Genomic DNA, 14343 nt, shown 5'->3' on the forward strand with positions numbered 1-14343 from the left:
CATGTCTGCCCAGGTGGAAGAAAAGCAGGTAGGACTGAGGCAGGGCTGTCCTGTGACCAGGGGTGAGAATCCTTGTGTTGGTCCTGGCTGTTCCAGGAGGTCCTGAGGAAGCACTTGGAAAGCAAACAGTGCCAGTTTCTTTTCTACCTCAGAGGAATAATATTCAAAAGTAAAAAGAAATTGAAAGAGCCAATATACCAAAACTATAAAAAAGACAACATGTTCATACTGGTTCCCTTGCAGCTGCTGACATTGCTTCACACAACATTTTCTAAACCTGTAGAAGCATCTTACAGATGAAAGAATTACAAGGGGAGGGAAAACAGAATGCAAACTTTAGCTTGAGATTAGTTATGAATATTTCATGGCCTTACTGAAAGGATATTTCAGGTGAGTCTCCATAGCGATCTGCTTTGTATCCACTAGCATTAAATAATTTCAAATTAATGGCTTAGTTAATGGAGGAGACATTAAATTTGCACTGAAAACTGGGGTGGGCGGGACTGCTAATTTGCTGCAGCAATACAAATGGCATTACCAAACTGGAGAAATGCTCCAAACGAGGTGCAGTTTTTGGGAGGTGAGAACAAAGCCCTGCACACAAGCAGGAGGAAGAGTAAGGCAGGAACCTGCCAGCAGAGAGAAAGCCCTGAGAAAACCCAGGTGTGTTGACTGGCTCAGGATCTGCAGAGGGTCAGCCACAGCCTGCTGCTGGGCAAAGGGTGCAGCAGGAGGGTGGGGAGGGGCTGCAAGGCACGGGCAGTGGTCCCTGGGCTGTCCAGCAGTGCTGGCTGCAGCGGGAACAGGAGCGCTGCTCTGGGCACTGCATGGCAGCAGGGCTGGGGATGCCTGGAAATACAGAATTTGCAGGGAAATGGAAGTGTGGCAGCAGCTCTCTGGCCACTGAGAGAAACAGACCACTTCCCCAGAATGATCCCTGTGAGAAGTTCGTGAGAAGCTCAGAGAAAAGAATGAGAAACAATTCTTATTTCAACTTGCTGCACCTGGTATTGTGAACATGTGGAATGTGCTATGGAGATTTGTTTACCAAAGGGGGTTTCTTAATTAGCCAATGGTGATGGTGCTTTAACTAAAGGACCAATCAATTCCACCTGTAGCCAACTAGGGTATAAAAAAGAGCAATGGGTTTCTTAATAAAGATTAATTAATCAGTGTTCTGGAAGTACATGGAGTCTGTGCCAATTATTACCCTGTTTGGGGATCTGTGTGAGAAGACATGGGGCGAACTCTTGAGTCAGAAGGGTGAGGCAGGACAGAGTGACAGCTTCACGTATGGAAGCAGCCGAGAGCCTGGGCAAGCCCACCTGTGAGGACACAAGGAGCAGAGGGCTCTGCCTGCACGGCAGGGCTCAGGCTGGGCCCGAGGAAAGCCGCCGTGCTGTGAGGAGAGCAGAACGATGAAGAAATAAACACCTTTGTGCTTCCACCTTTGGGGGTGCGTGAAACGGGATGGGCAGGCATTTATCAAGGATAACAAAGAAACAGACTGACTTCCTGAGTTATTTCTAGCCCTCACTTTCCATTTTTTGACACCACTCAGCACCTACGTTTCTGTGACTCAAAAATCATAGTTCTGTACTGCTCTGTTCTCCCACTTCAGCCTTTCTCTTAATATTCAAAAAGGCTGTGACTTTCCCTGACACTGACTGTGCACAAAGAACTTGTCATGAATATATATGGACAGGGAATTTTCTTGTGAGTAGCACTGAAACATTAAAACTCGTTCTTAGAAAATGTAAGTGTCCCTACCACCACTGGTTCTTGAGAAATCAAAGGGCAAAATGTAATTTCTCTCCACAGTACTTTTTAAGTGTCATTTTTACAGCAGGGAGTACAAGACCATCATTTTCTTTTGAAAAAAACCAATAACAAACCCTTAACATGGATTTTAAAATTCAGATTGGTGAAGGAAAAGAGGCAGGAAAAATATTTTAATATGGACACTGCTCTATAGCGCCATGAAAGAAATAAAGTGTCATGCAAATCCAAGATTTGAATTATTTGGAAATAATTTTTTCTGTCTTTAGAATAAATAATTTAACTGTGAATAAGACACTTTGAAACCACTAATCTTTAGATCCCTAAATATTTTTTAAAATGTCATCACATATAATACTAATACTGTCAATATTCTCTGAGGCACACAAAATTTAATGAGGCTTTTTTTCATTTTTATTGGCCAAAGAATACAAATTTTCTGACTGTTCATAAACAAGTATTAACTTCAGTTGTGGGAGTTCTTCTATTACTCACCTTTATAAAACAAAATAGTTATTTCTATTAATTTTTCACATGCCTTCCTTGCATGATTTTTAACAATTTGGTTTTGTTTAAGAAATAGCACACTAGAAGTCAGGATCCTTTTCTATTTCAAGAATGTTCCAAAGACCCCATGGAAGTCATTGCCTTTGAAAATCCCTGTCTGTTTATTTGCTTTCTGGATAACAATTCTGTATTGTGAAAATATCTGTATAGTCCTTTATTCACTGGTAAAATATTACTAACACTTCAATTTTGTGTCTCCAGCAAGCATTTAATTCAAATTTAGCAAGCTAGATACTGCTTTTTAATTAAATATAAGATGATTGTTAAAAGAGAACTTACTGAGTATTTAGAAGATAAATCTAATAGTCTTATAATTAGCTCAAAATTACATAAGCAAGAAATGCCTAATCTCATTCTTAGTAGCACATGGACTTTGTAAAGGAATTTGTAGATACTTAATTAACAGCTATCAAAATGGCCTACAGCTAGACAGGTTTCTATTAATTGTTAAAATAGTGATATTTAATAAGCTTGTTAAATGATAATACACTTGGGACAACAGACTCATTTAGTTTTTCAAGTATTCCATTGTTATTCCCTAATGTCTTTATCAATATTTCACATTGCTGTTCTGTTTTGTGTAACCAGTGATTTTGCATTGTGAGGTTTGCAGGGAGCAGCAGCTGTTCAGTTCCCTCCAGTGCTGCCAGTTCTTGTTCACTTTTGCAGGTTCTGATCACAACAGGTTCAGTTTTAGCTTTTGGGTGGGGGGCAGAGCCTCTCCAGCTCATTTTGTTTGCAGACCTGAACTGTTCATCTTCCACGTCCAAGTTACAGACAGGAGGTAACTGCTGGAAATCCTTCCTTTCCCTTTCCCTTTCCCTTTCCCTTTCCCTTTCCCTTTCCCTTTCCCTTTCCCATTCTCCTATAAACAAAGTGGGTTCTTTGGTGAAACTCAGTTTTTTAGCATGAGGAAATCTCTGAGTAGTTTAGAGAGTCTGTACTGGCACTGAGTACTTCAGGAAAGCTTTGTTCTTCTGGCTAAGCCTGTTTACTCTTGCTCCTGGGATAGCATTACCCACTTCCTCCTGCTGGAATTTTCTGCAGGATAACAGCAAGGTCTAACAAATTTCTAACAGTCTAGATGAGGTAATAAGGGCTGAGCTTATTACCAAATAAAGAAAATTATATTGATTATGACATATATGATAAGATATGAGATGGTAATGTGTGACTGCATGGCTGGATTTCTGAACCAGTGACAGAACAGACCACTGTAAATCCCACAGTTCCCAGGCTAAACTGGCCACCAGGAACCCCTAAATGCTGTTTGCAAATAGGGAAAGGTTTGCTAATGCAAGAAATAGGAGCAGTATTTTTATGAAGTTGCACAAAAAAAATAGAACACCATTTTTTCAGAGTTCAAAAGTGTAAAAGTAACAACTGCACCACAAGTTTCTTAGAAGGACTTAGAAGAGAATATTTATAGGTGTTTTTTTTTCATTTACTCAAGAAAGAAGGGATTTCTGCAGCTTCTCTTCAGTCCACAAATGAAAGGAATCATATCCATATAAAAGAGATTTGGAGGAAAAACAACTGACCTATATAATCTTTTACAGTGAGGACTGGCTTCCAAATATATTTTCTTCAGGACGTCCTTGAGGATCCAAGCAGTGAGAAATTACTTTAACCCAAGTAACTCAGCGGAAAAGTAATTTTCTGCTTCTTTTTGGTTTGTAGATTCTTTTTGTTTGCTTGTTTATTAAAGAGCTGGCAGCCTCAAGAGCGGGCACTGCCCCATGGCCCCTGGCCACGGGAGGTTAAATTAATTAGAGGAGCTTGAACCCTGAGCATTGCACATTGCACACTGTGGGCCATACATCACTCAGAGGGTTCAGTTCTGAAGAGCTCAGGCTGCAGTTGTTATTGTTAACTCTGTGGTGATGGCTGCCCATAGGGTCCTTACCTCTGCAGGAGAGCATTTCCTCTTCTGGAATGGGAATTTCCAGGGCCTCCCTGGCCCCTGACACCACTCCAAATGCACAGCAGACTGCAGCCTGACAAATTCCACCACCAGCAGCTGGACACCTTGCAGGTGAAATGAGTGGAGAGGCTGTCAGGATCATGAGCTGGCATTGCTAGGACCAGCTGGAATTGGAGCATCTGGAGAAGTGTTCCTCCTGTTCCCCAGCACAGCAAAGCTGGCTGTCCCAGCAATGCCCTATGGATCACAGGGAACAATGCCTGTTCAGATTGCATATTGATGGGTACACACTGCTTTAAATGGCATTTATTAGCTCACAAGTAGCATGGGAGTCAGTGATGTGGTAATTCATTTAATTTGTTTAGCCTGTTTAATATACCGAAGACACTGTGCAAGTACTTGTCAGTCCATTAGCTGCTACAGTTCTAGGGGCTCTTTCATCTGCATTTAAGCCTATTACGACCCTAGTTTTTGAGTCCAAAACTATGACCAAAATTATGGACAGAAATCTTCTTTAGGCAATGCTTACAAAGACAAAAACAGGTATATCCAGTAGCATCTGTGATAAATGCAGTTGCAGCAAAGATAAAATGTGTGTTTGGGGCAAGGGGAATGGGGAGGCAAGGAATAAAGTCTCCCTTAAGTTTCCTGGCTTTGGAAGTTTGACACCAAGAAAAATATAGGCAGAAGCTTAAATGTTTAATTTAACAATATTTTGGAGAATTAGTTTTATAGCTTTTAATAAATGTTTTAAAGTTTACAATAGCTTGTGTCAATAGGAGCAAGAGCTTTGTGAAATAACTTCTGAAGTTTTGCCCCAGAGAGGCAACTTCTGATAGAGAAAATTAAATTTGAGTGGAAAGTATAGTTGCTGATAGAGAAGATTTTACCTGCAGAGGATCACAGATACTGCCAAAACAGATTTTATCTGCTTGCTAACAGAAAAGATTTTACCTGGTAGTGAAATGCAACTATTGACAAAGAAGATTCCACTCATCAGCAACTGAACTACTGTGGCACATAAAACTTTTCTGTTTGACACTGAACATAAATTTTTTGTCTCCATTTTAGGATAAAATCTAAGGGACAAAAAAAAGGAAGTTGCTGAGAAAGCTTGTGTGAATATGTGACGGTAAAGAGTTCACTGCCTGTGACATAAATTTTCACCAGGTGAGAACCCAGCTCAGCTACGTATGACAGACACAAATAAAGCACTGCTTCTTGGAGCAGGAGCCAAAGCACTTCTAGACTCCAGAGAAGTAACTTTCTTATGCAAAATTTAATATCAACACTCTAATGATTTCGTTTTTTAGAGCAGTGGTGGAAAGAAGGGTGCTCAGCTGTTATTGCTGCAGAACCAGGATGACCTGCACAGAGGGAGGGAAACCAAGAGCCCCAAAGCAGCCTTAACTCCACTGTGTCTGTGTTTGTCTGTTTTTCAGCTTCGGGCTCCTAAACCAGCCATACATTTTGCTTTTTTTTGAGGTGAGTGTGAGTGAAGCTTCTATTTGTGCGGGCACAAAGTGTCTGTGTGTTGGATTATGCCTTTTTCTGACCCAGAGATGGGGCAACTGAGAGTTATTTTAAAAATTTTTATTCTATTTTCAGTCTCATGAGAAGGGTGAGACAATATAGATGTTATCATTCAGGCCATCACAATTAGAAGCCAACTATTTCCCAATTACAACACACTATAAACATTTCTTAGCCTATCAGTTTTTACCACACTATGTTATAAATACCTTAAAACCAATCATCTAAAATTACCCCTCATAAATCCTACTACTATACATCTTTCATAATTCTATTTCTCCAAAATATCTAGTCTTATTTACAAAATCATCCTTTAAAACATTTCTAATTCAATTTCTCTCTCAACAATGTCTATCCTATTCCATAGCATTTCTAAGTCAACATTTCTTATCTCAAAGTTTACATACAAATACACACTATGTAAATCTTCTATCAAACTCTAAGAATTTTCTACAAGTCCATTTCCCACATCTGTGCATCCAGGAATCCCCTTGGAAGGCACAACTTCACCCTTGGCCACACAAAGACATGCAGGCAGCTGGCAGAGCAGGAAGTGATGAAGTCTGAAGAAATGCCATTTTATTTAAGGAAAAGCAATTGATTGGTATTAAATACCTTTGTCTTTGTAAATGCACAAATTGTTGGATTTCATGGGTCTCATGCAGGTTTCTATTTCCCTACAACTCCTAAGCCACTTGCTCCAGTGCTTTATTTTTCAGAAAAATGCAGAACTGCAAGATAGCCATATATGTTCCAGAATGCAAAATGTACATATAAAAGACATTCCCCACAATTTTGGGTTTCAGATTCTTTCCACGTAGGCTGTTGAAAGAGATGAAAATGGATAAATGTGTAGCCACCGATGGCGTCTGCCTCTCTCTTTATAGAGAGCTACCATTTCATTAAGTTTGAAGTTTTTGAAATAATATAATCATAATGAAAGAAAGGAAATAAAATCCTCAGAAAGTTCTCAAAGGAGTATTAAAAGATGAGATTTGAATAAGACTGATCAAATGTTGGAATGGAAGATGCAGATAGGTCATAAGCCTTTGCTTTTTTGATTGCCCATATTGTCTCGAAACTGTTCAGCAGAACAAAGAGTTTTGTGGATGAAAGACTGGTGTGAAGAAACATGAATGTCAACTTGAGTTCTGAAAGACAGTCTGCTAATGAAATATTCTAAAAGTCATTTTCAAGGTGGTAGAAAGTTCTCACTGATGTGCATCAATGCTTCTGATAAAAAGCATCAAATAGTTATGCAAGTATTGGCTTTTAGGTCTGAGAAAATAAAGCAATGCTTCTATGATTCCAAGTGTTGCAGCAACGTGTTTAGTTTTCATATTTTCTGGGGATTAAAAATAATAATTAGGATGTTTAGTTTCTAGCTTAAGCATACAAAACTATTCTGGATCAGTTAATTTTCAATATAAGAAAATGAGATAATATATAGTGAAAATGAGTACACTGAAAATAAAGACAGATCCTAAATGCATTTTCTGTTCAAGGAAAAATAAACCCACGCTATTTGTTTGTGCAATAAATAAAATAAGTATAATTTGAGACAAACAGTAAATAATACATTTGGCTGCTCCTAGTAGGATAGACTTCTGAATCTGACACTGTGTGATATTTAATAGCTTCTTCATAATAGGAATTCATAAGACAGAAAGATCTAAAAGCAGTAAACATATTTCCAACAGTTCTAGGTGAGCAGATCTAATTAAATTTTGGAATATGAAAGCCTCTGAAGTAGTGCTGCCAGTTCCTATCTTCTACAGGGATTTTCTTGCACGCTTGAACTAGCTTCTGAAAAACTTCCTTTATCTCTGATTTCTTGTAGGGCCAAATTTTAACAGCACTCAAGTTCACAAAGGGGAAGCCTCGTGTGGCCATTGGGCCACCTTGGGTGGCCATTGCTGCCCCCCTGGCAGCCCCCTAATTAAAGGGCTGGACTGAGATGTGAGTCTGTGACCTTGGAGGAGGTAAGGTGTTAAATACCCAAAGGGAAATTTAAAGCTTTTTTTTTTTTTTTTTTTTTTTTTTTTTTTTTTTTTTTTTTTGCTATAGGAGCAAGAAGCAGCATTGCCTGTAGCTACCTAAAGCCATCAGGGACTGTTCCTCTCAGGGACAGGACAGTGACCCCAAACCCTCTGAGGCACTGGAACCTGGTGGCAGATTGAGAATATGCAGCCCATAAACCAGCAGGGGATGGAATGGTACAGAGTTAACTTGCAATAATCATTTATTTGTCAAATAGAGTCGAAGGAGAGGTGGTTCGAACTCAGCCCAGTAATTAACACACTGCAAGAAGTGAGAGAGCTCCTGTCAGAGTGGCTGCAATCCTGCCTCTGGTACCTTCCAGAAACCCCTAGTGACAAAGCCAAGGCTGCTGGAAAACAGGGGAGGGATCCCATCTCACTTAAGCTATTTCACAGTATAGGAAAGAAATCAAGTTTAAATAAGTCAAAAAGGAGGTACAAGGAATCTGATTCCATAATCCTTGTGGGTCCCTTCCAACTCAAGAGTATTCTGTGAATATTCTGCAATCTCAGCAAGTGAAGGTAAACAAGGTAGTGAGACGTCTAGCTCTGCTGCTACCCTCAAAGGCTCACTCTGAAGAGCTGACAAGTCAAGACCTTTCTTACCTTAAATCTCAAGTGAAGGCTCTTTGCTTTTGCTGTCACTGTCTGGGGACCTGGGCACGTAAGAAAGAGCTCTGAGCTCTCACACAGGCAGTCTCATTTTAGTGATGCCAATCTTACAAAAATTTGGCTTTAAATCTTCAGCACACAGCCCTTTCCTTTTGTTTCTATTTTGAGACTGTCATAAATATATATCCTGTGTGAGTTACAGCTTTTATTCCTCGGGTCACTCTTTCAATGGTGCAGGGCGTGGGTTCTTTGTTCCCAAACAATTCAACCAGGTTTCAAAGAGATAACACACATTGTATGCTAAGTCTGTGCTGGCTTTTATCACGAATCCCCTTGGAAACAGGAAATGCCCGGCTGTTTTTGGCTGCCCTCCCTCATGATTTAGAAGAGGAGCTGTAGGAAGGCTTTGCTGAATGGCCTTTGATTTTCTGTCAATGCAGTTTTGCCAGAATTTTAACCGAGGTCCCAAAAGTAGAAATCAAACATTAATCTGCTCCATCAGTCAGTCCCTGGACAAGCCCTAGAAGCTGAAAATCTGTTTACAACAAAGATATCATAACCCTTTGAATACTTAATAAGAATGATAACAAAGCAAGTAACTCTTTGTTTAAAACTAGTTAAAGTGCAACCCTCCTGTTCTGATTCTAGATGAACAAATAAAAGCCAGAGGTAGGTTGCAGTTTATATTTTAAAGTTACCTGGCCTTTTTCTTAAAACCAGCCCTAAATGAAATGTTTAACTCTCTCTTCAAATGTGTGACACCATCCATCACAATTTTATAGTTAGACACATAATAATGTATAATCTCAGCTGGCTGTCCACTTGTAAAAATGGGAATAGACTTCAAGAAATAAGCAATTTCCCAACAGAAAATTGGAAATTCTGCCAACCAATTCCAGGTGACCTGCCATCAATCAGTGTTAAATTCTCCCCAGCTATTGCTGAAGGGTATTGCCATTACTGACGGGCTTCACCTGGTGACTAATGGTATATAACAAACACATTCAAGAACTATAGAAATCCTAAGAATCTGTAATTGCCAGTTAACTTCCAGCAAAGACCTTCTCAGGCAATTCAGAGAGTGAGATTTCTATAACCTCAAAACTACTCATTTTTATTATAATTTAAAAAAAAAATCAGAATGACTTGATGCCATGAAACTAAATTAAATCAGATTGCAAAACACTTATTTGTTGCAGAATAATTTCTTGTAACTACTTTGCTGTATGCACTGAATATGTGCTAATATGACAATTGCTATAGGCCTGGACTTGTATTGAAGTTCCTCAAAAAACTTTGTGTGATTAATAATTATGATTAATGTTTGAAGTGTGCTATTCCAGGGTAATAGTTTCCTTCATTTGCCAGAGTATACATTTAGAATTAAGTATTGAAGTGCTCTGGTTACTCAAATAAAATACCTATAGCTGTGATTTACTTTACAGGTGAGAAACATGCTGCAAACAAGAAATCCTGACTCTCTTCAACCAGTACCAGAGAGGCAGAAGGAAATGATGATGGATTTGTTACATGGAATCTCCAAGACAGGGAAATAGGGTTTTCACAGTTGTCAAAAAGAGAATCTGTCAAGGTTTAAAGCTCTTTGTGAAGCATGGAAGCTTGAATTTTCACTGAACTTTTAGATTAAAAAATAAGATAAAATTGAAAAAAGTAGTTGGAAGTACTGCTGGGCTGACCCTGGAATTGGATCCGATCAGGAAGTCTCCTGTCCCTAACAACCCTTTCAAAGTCACTAATTCTGAGTTTAAAGGCGCACAGGACTATAGAGAGATCTATTGCACCATTCTGCTCGTCTGATTTCCATGGGGCACTGACAGGGGTGGAGAAAAGAACGTGATTTTAACAGGACTTATATTTGTACAACCTGCAACAAGGTGGGTAATTAATCATGTATTAGAGGGGCAAGAGGTAGCAGTACCAGAATAATTTTATTTTTTCTAACTAAATCTTTTTCATGCCGTGCTATGTTAGGATAATAATGATGGGGTTCTAAGAGAGAGTGCAACATTTTAATTAATGGTAAAAATGCTGTCTTATTCATAGTTCTAATGTCCATGGGATGCTGGACCACTCTTCAAAATAATACAAACCAACAAATAAAAAGGTAATGAAAACATTTTATGTGTATTCAGTGTCAGCTTCGTCCAAAAAGGTGGAAGACAGTAAAGACAGGGAGAGAGCTGTGAGCAGGAAACCATCTTTAAATCCCTGATAATGTGCAAAGTAAGAGGCTTGCTCATGCCCTTCACCACAGCTCAGATAAAATGTACACAGAAGAAGATATCTCTGTGCAAAGAGAGACATCTGGATTTTCCCTGTGTGTGTGCAACAGTGGAGATTTCATCCTCTGGGATGCCCGTGGCTCAGGAGCTCTGGTTTTGTTCCTAACCCATTGTATGCAGCCCTCTCATGCCTTGCCCAGCCAGCAGCAGCAGGAGCTGAGCCCTTGGCTCTCCAGAATCACTGCTGGGAGCAGAAACCTTCCCTCCAGCACAGCCAGAGCCTTTACTTTCAGATGACATCACCTCATTCACTTGGTCAGGATTTGCTTCAAATGCAGAAAAGTCAATTTTCAGAAGAGCAGCCAGCTTCTCAGCAAAGGCAGAGCTTGCTGTGCTGGGCTGCAAAGTCACCATGCACACTCTTTTTTGTTAAAATCCCACATCCTGGAGTGCTGGCACTCCCAGGTCAGTGCCAGTGAGGGCAATACTGAGAGTAGGTGTTGGTTATGAATATTGGACTGCAGTAATGCTGAGTTCTTAATTGCTAAATTTGGGAGATGCTCAGCATTTCATAGCATTCTGTGAATAATCAGGTCATCTTTGCAGCTTTCCCACTGCATCCCTCCATCAGAGAGGTGTTACTTGAAGGCATTGTGCAGATTAAGTATAAAATGGAGATGTGCTGTGAAAAAAGAATTAGTATCAGGAGTGGGTTTCAGTCCCTTTGACGTTCTCAGAAATCACATGTCCCATTCTCTCCACAGCTCCTGTGCTCTCTCTGGGTGCTTAACATAATTTGTAAAAGAAATAGTCTTAGATTTTCAAAGTAGAGTCTTAAAATAGCCTTAAATACTTAATGGCAGATTGAAAGATTGGGGAATAAAAGCAGAAATATATTGAACAAAATAGCATCTAAGATACTAATTTAATTACCAAGTCTCCTCTAAGGGTTGGGTAACTGATCTGTGGTAGCATGGACCTAATTTTTCCCCTCAAGTTGAGAACAGAGAGAAAGCAAATGACATGATCTTCTATTATTCTCTTGATATATATCAGTGAACACTGTATTGCTGAATTTCACAGAACAATGGTCCTTCAAGTTTAGTATCTTGTCTCAAGGCATGTTTTCTGAGAGTATAGTCACTAATGAAACTTATTGAGAGACTTCAAACTGAACATATAGTAGATTTAAAATTAGATTTGCCTTTGGAGTCACATTTTCTGGGATAATTGATATTTTTAAAAATTTTAAAGGCAGTTTAAAAACTATTTCAGATTTCTGAGCTAGACCCAGACATTTTAGATAGTGGAAGATGCCCTGTCATGAAACAGCCTTAAATATTTCTAATCAGTTCAGTAACTCACCGTAAAAATACTGATATTCAATTACAAATGACTTTTTGTAAAACATGAATTTTGGTTATTTGGATTACTTAAAAAAAAAGGAAATGCAAGCATTTCTCTCATTACTGTGAAACCCTCAGGAGCATTTCAACACACTGAAGATTTCAAAACTTCTGATTGTGAATGTTCTGTGAGCAAAGGATGAATTCTCAGTCACTGGATAAGTCCTGCTGATTACACAGAATAGCAGCAGTGTAAACCAGGTGATTTAGAAACAATTCTAAAGAGATTCAGGTCTATAACAGGTCTGTGTATGACAGGCTATATCCAAGAGATAAGCCTAAAAAGGACCTTTCTTCTTATGAATCTTTGTGCCAAATTCACAGCAACAGCTTGGGCAAATGAATTCTACTGAGCAGGGAGAAAACCAGGCCTGTGCCTGCTGACACCTGAAAGCAGAAACAAGCAGGTGTCTTCATAGGATAGCTTTACTGCATTAGACAGAATTGCCTCAGAAATGCACAGACATAGCAATGGTTACGACAAATATTAATTAAAACTGCCCGAGCCTGGAGCTGTGTGTACACTTCCAGCTTTTCTGAAGCTCTCTCAAAGCCCACCAGGCTTTAAGGCCTGTCCCAAAATGTTTACACATCGTGCACCAGCACTGCCATCACTGCTGCTCCTGAGTTGTGGCACACAGGAAAGGCATCCCAAGGAAATACGGACTATGGATTGCTGAAAAAAATCATCATACACAAAAAAAAGCTACAGGAAATAGGGCTGCTTGCACCTACAGGTCAGAGCTTTCTATCTGACAAGTCTCGCAGTAAATGGTTATGGGAACTGTAGGAGCACCTAGCAGTATATCACTGTGAAGAATTCTGCCATGTCTGTAATACCAGAAAAATTGCTGATAAACCTTAGGATATGATAAAGAGTTTAACTCAAGTATTTCTCTCTGAGTATCTAGATTTCCTGCAGGGGCAAATTCTGACACCTGTATCCACGCTTAGTAGAACCTCACTTTATGATTTTTCTCACTGGCTTAATAGACTTACTGATTGAAGGGTTTCTTAGAGGTGTCTGGAGGCCCATAAAAAAGCCCCCACTTTTTAATACACAAAGACTGCCTTCCAAATCCTTCCTCAGTTGACAATTTCCTCATCAAAGGCAGAACAGCATTAAAAAAACCTGTAGCATTGCCAAGCTGGAAATAAATGATTTTGTTGTTTTAAATACAAATAATGATCTGTCGTTATGCACTTTGCAAGGAAGGCATTACCCTGCCTTGAAAAACACAGAAGACAAACAACACTGAAGTAGTTTTGATAAATGCTGTCATTCTCTATGGAAATTTAGGAATTAGAATGCTGTTAAATGAAGCTGCTTTATATCCTCTTTGAGTTTTCATTCCTTCAACAATGGAAACTGCCTTTGGAAAGACAGCAGACTGCAGGTCCTGTGAGGATTTAAGTGGCTTGATCATGTCCTTGTGAGCAGACTGAGGCAGGGAAAGCCAGAGACATTGCAGTCCCCTGGCCCATTGCTTCTGGTGAGTTTCTTCCCAGCCTATAAAATGAACAGGCAAACAGCTCTAACATTCACACACACAGAAATTTCTGTCTCCAGTAAAACTTCAGAATGTGAAAGTGTATATTCTAACCACAAATATTCTTTTTGGGAACTTCTGTGTTTTGGGCATAACAGTAAATTCGGCCCAACCTTCTTCTCAAGTCACCTCTGTCCGTGTCACTGCAGCTCATTTTCAACCTGCCAGAGCCAGGCAATATGAACTTGCCTCATTTTTTCCAGCTGTCCCCTCCCAGCATGAGGATCCCACCAGTGTGTGTGCTGAGCTCGAGGCACCTCTGAGATTCTGGGTAAGGAGCTGCAATTACAAGCAAGCAGGAGCAACAAGCTTGTTTGTGGTTTGAAGTACAGCTAATAATACCCTTTAATGGGGACGAGCCCATTTGGGGACACTTAACAGCAAAAGGACAGGTAGTCGTGATGGGAGGCAAAATAGAGGAGAAAGCCAAGCCAGTGCAGTGTGAGCAGCACTGCTTTGAGATTTAAATATCAGAGGTTCTAGGGGATATTCATTCCAGAAATGAAGGCAATGGAAGGTTAAAGAAGGGAGAGGTGTTCTCTAACCCAGAACAGCGTGGCTCTCCTCATCATGGCCTTCACTGCAGTCTGTCACTGAGCCACTTTCTATTCCCCCCGAGCAGGAGCTGTAGAATATTTTGTAAAGTTGCATCTTTTAAAGTTCAGAAAATAAGCAGTGAAGCAAGATGCA

General features: G+C 39.8%; 2 long non-coding RNA genes across 2 annotated transcripts in view; one reads left to right on the forward strand and one right to left on the reverse strand.

The window, feature by feature from the left end:
* The window catches only part of LOC135279476 (uncharacterized), a 70754-nt gene extending 62211 nt beyond the window's left edge, over positions 1–8543 (reverse strand). The window contains exon 1 of the long non-coding RNA XR_010346711.1: positions 8449–8543. This is a non-coding gene — a long non-coding RNA (uncharacterized LOC135279476). The remainder of the gene's footprint in view (positions 1–8448) is intronic.
* On the forward strand, positions 2992–10554 carry LOC135279477 (uncharacterized). Its single transcript, XR_010346712.1, has 6 exons — positions 2992–3130; positions 3906–4018; positions 5342–5440; positions 5584–5755; positions 7644–7785; positions 9900–10554. It is a non-coding gene; the product is annotated as an uncharacterized LOC135279477 (long non-coding RNA).
* Positions 10555–14343: the final 3789 nt, after the last annotated feature.

The sequence above is a fragment of the Passer domesticus genome, chromosome 12 (genome assembly GCF_036417665.1).
Source record: "Passer domesticus isolate bPasDom1 chromosome 12, bPasDom1.hap1, whole genome shotgun sequence".
NCBI classification, from domain to species: Eukaryota; Metazoa; Chordata; class Aves; order Passeriformes; family Passeridae; genus Passer; species Passer domesticus.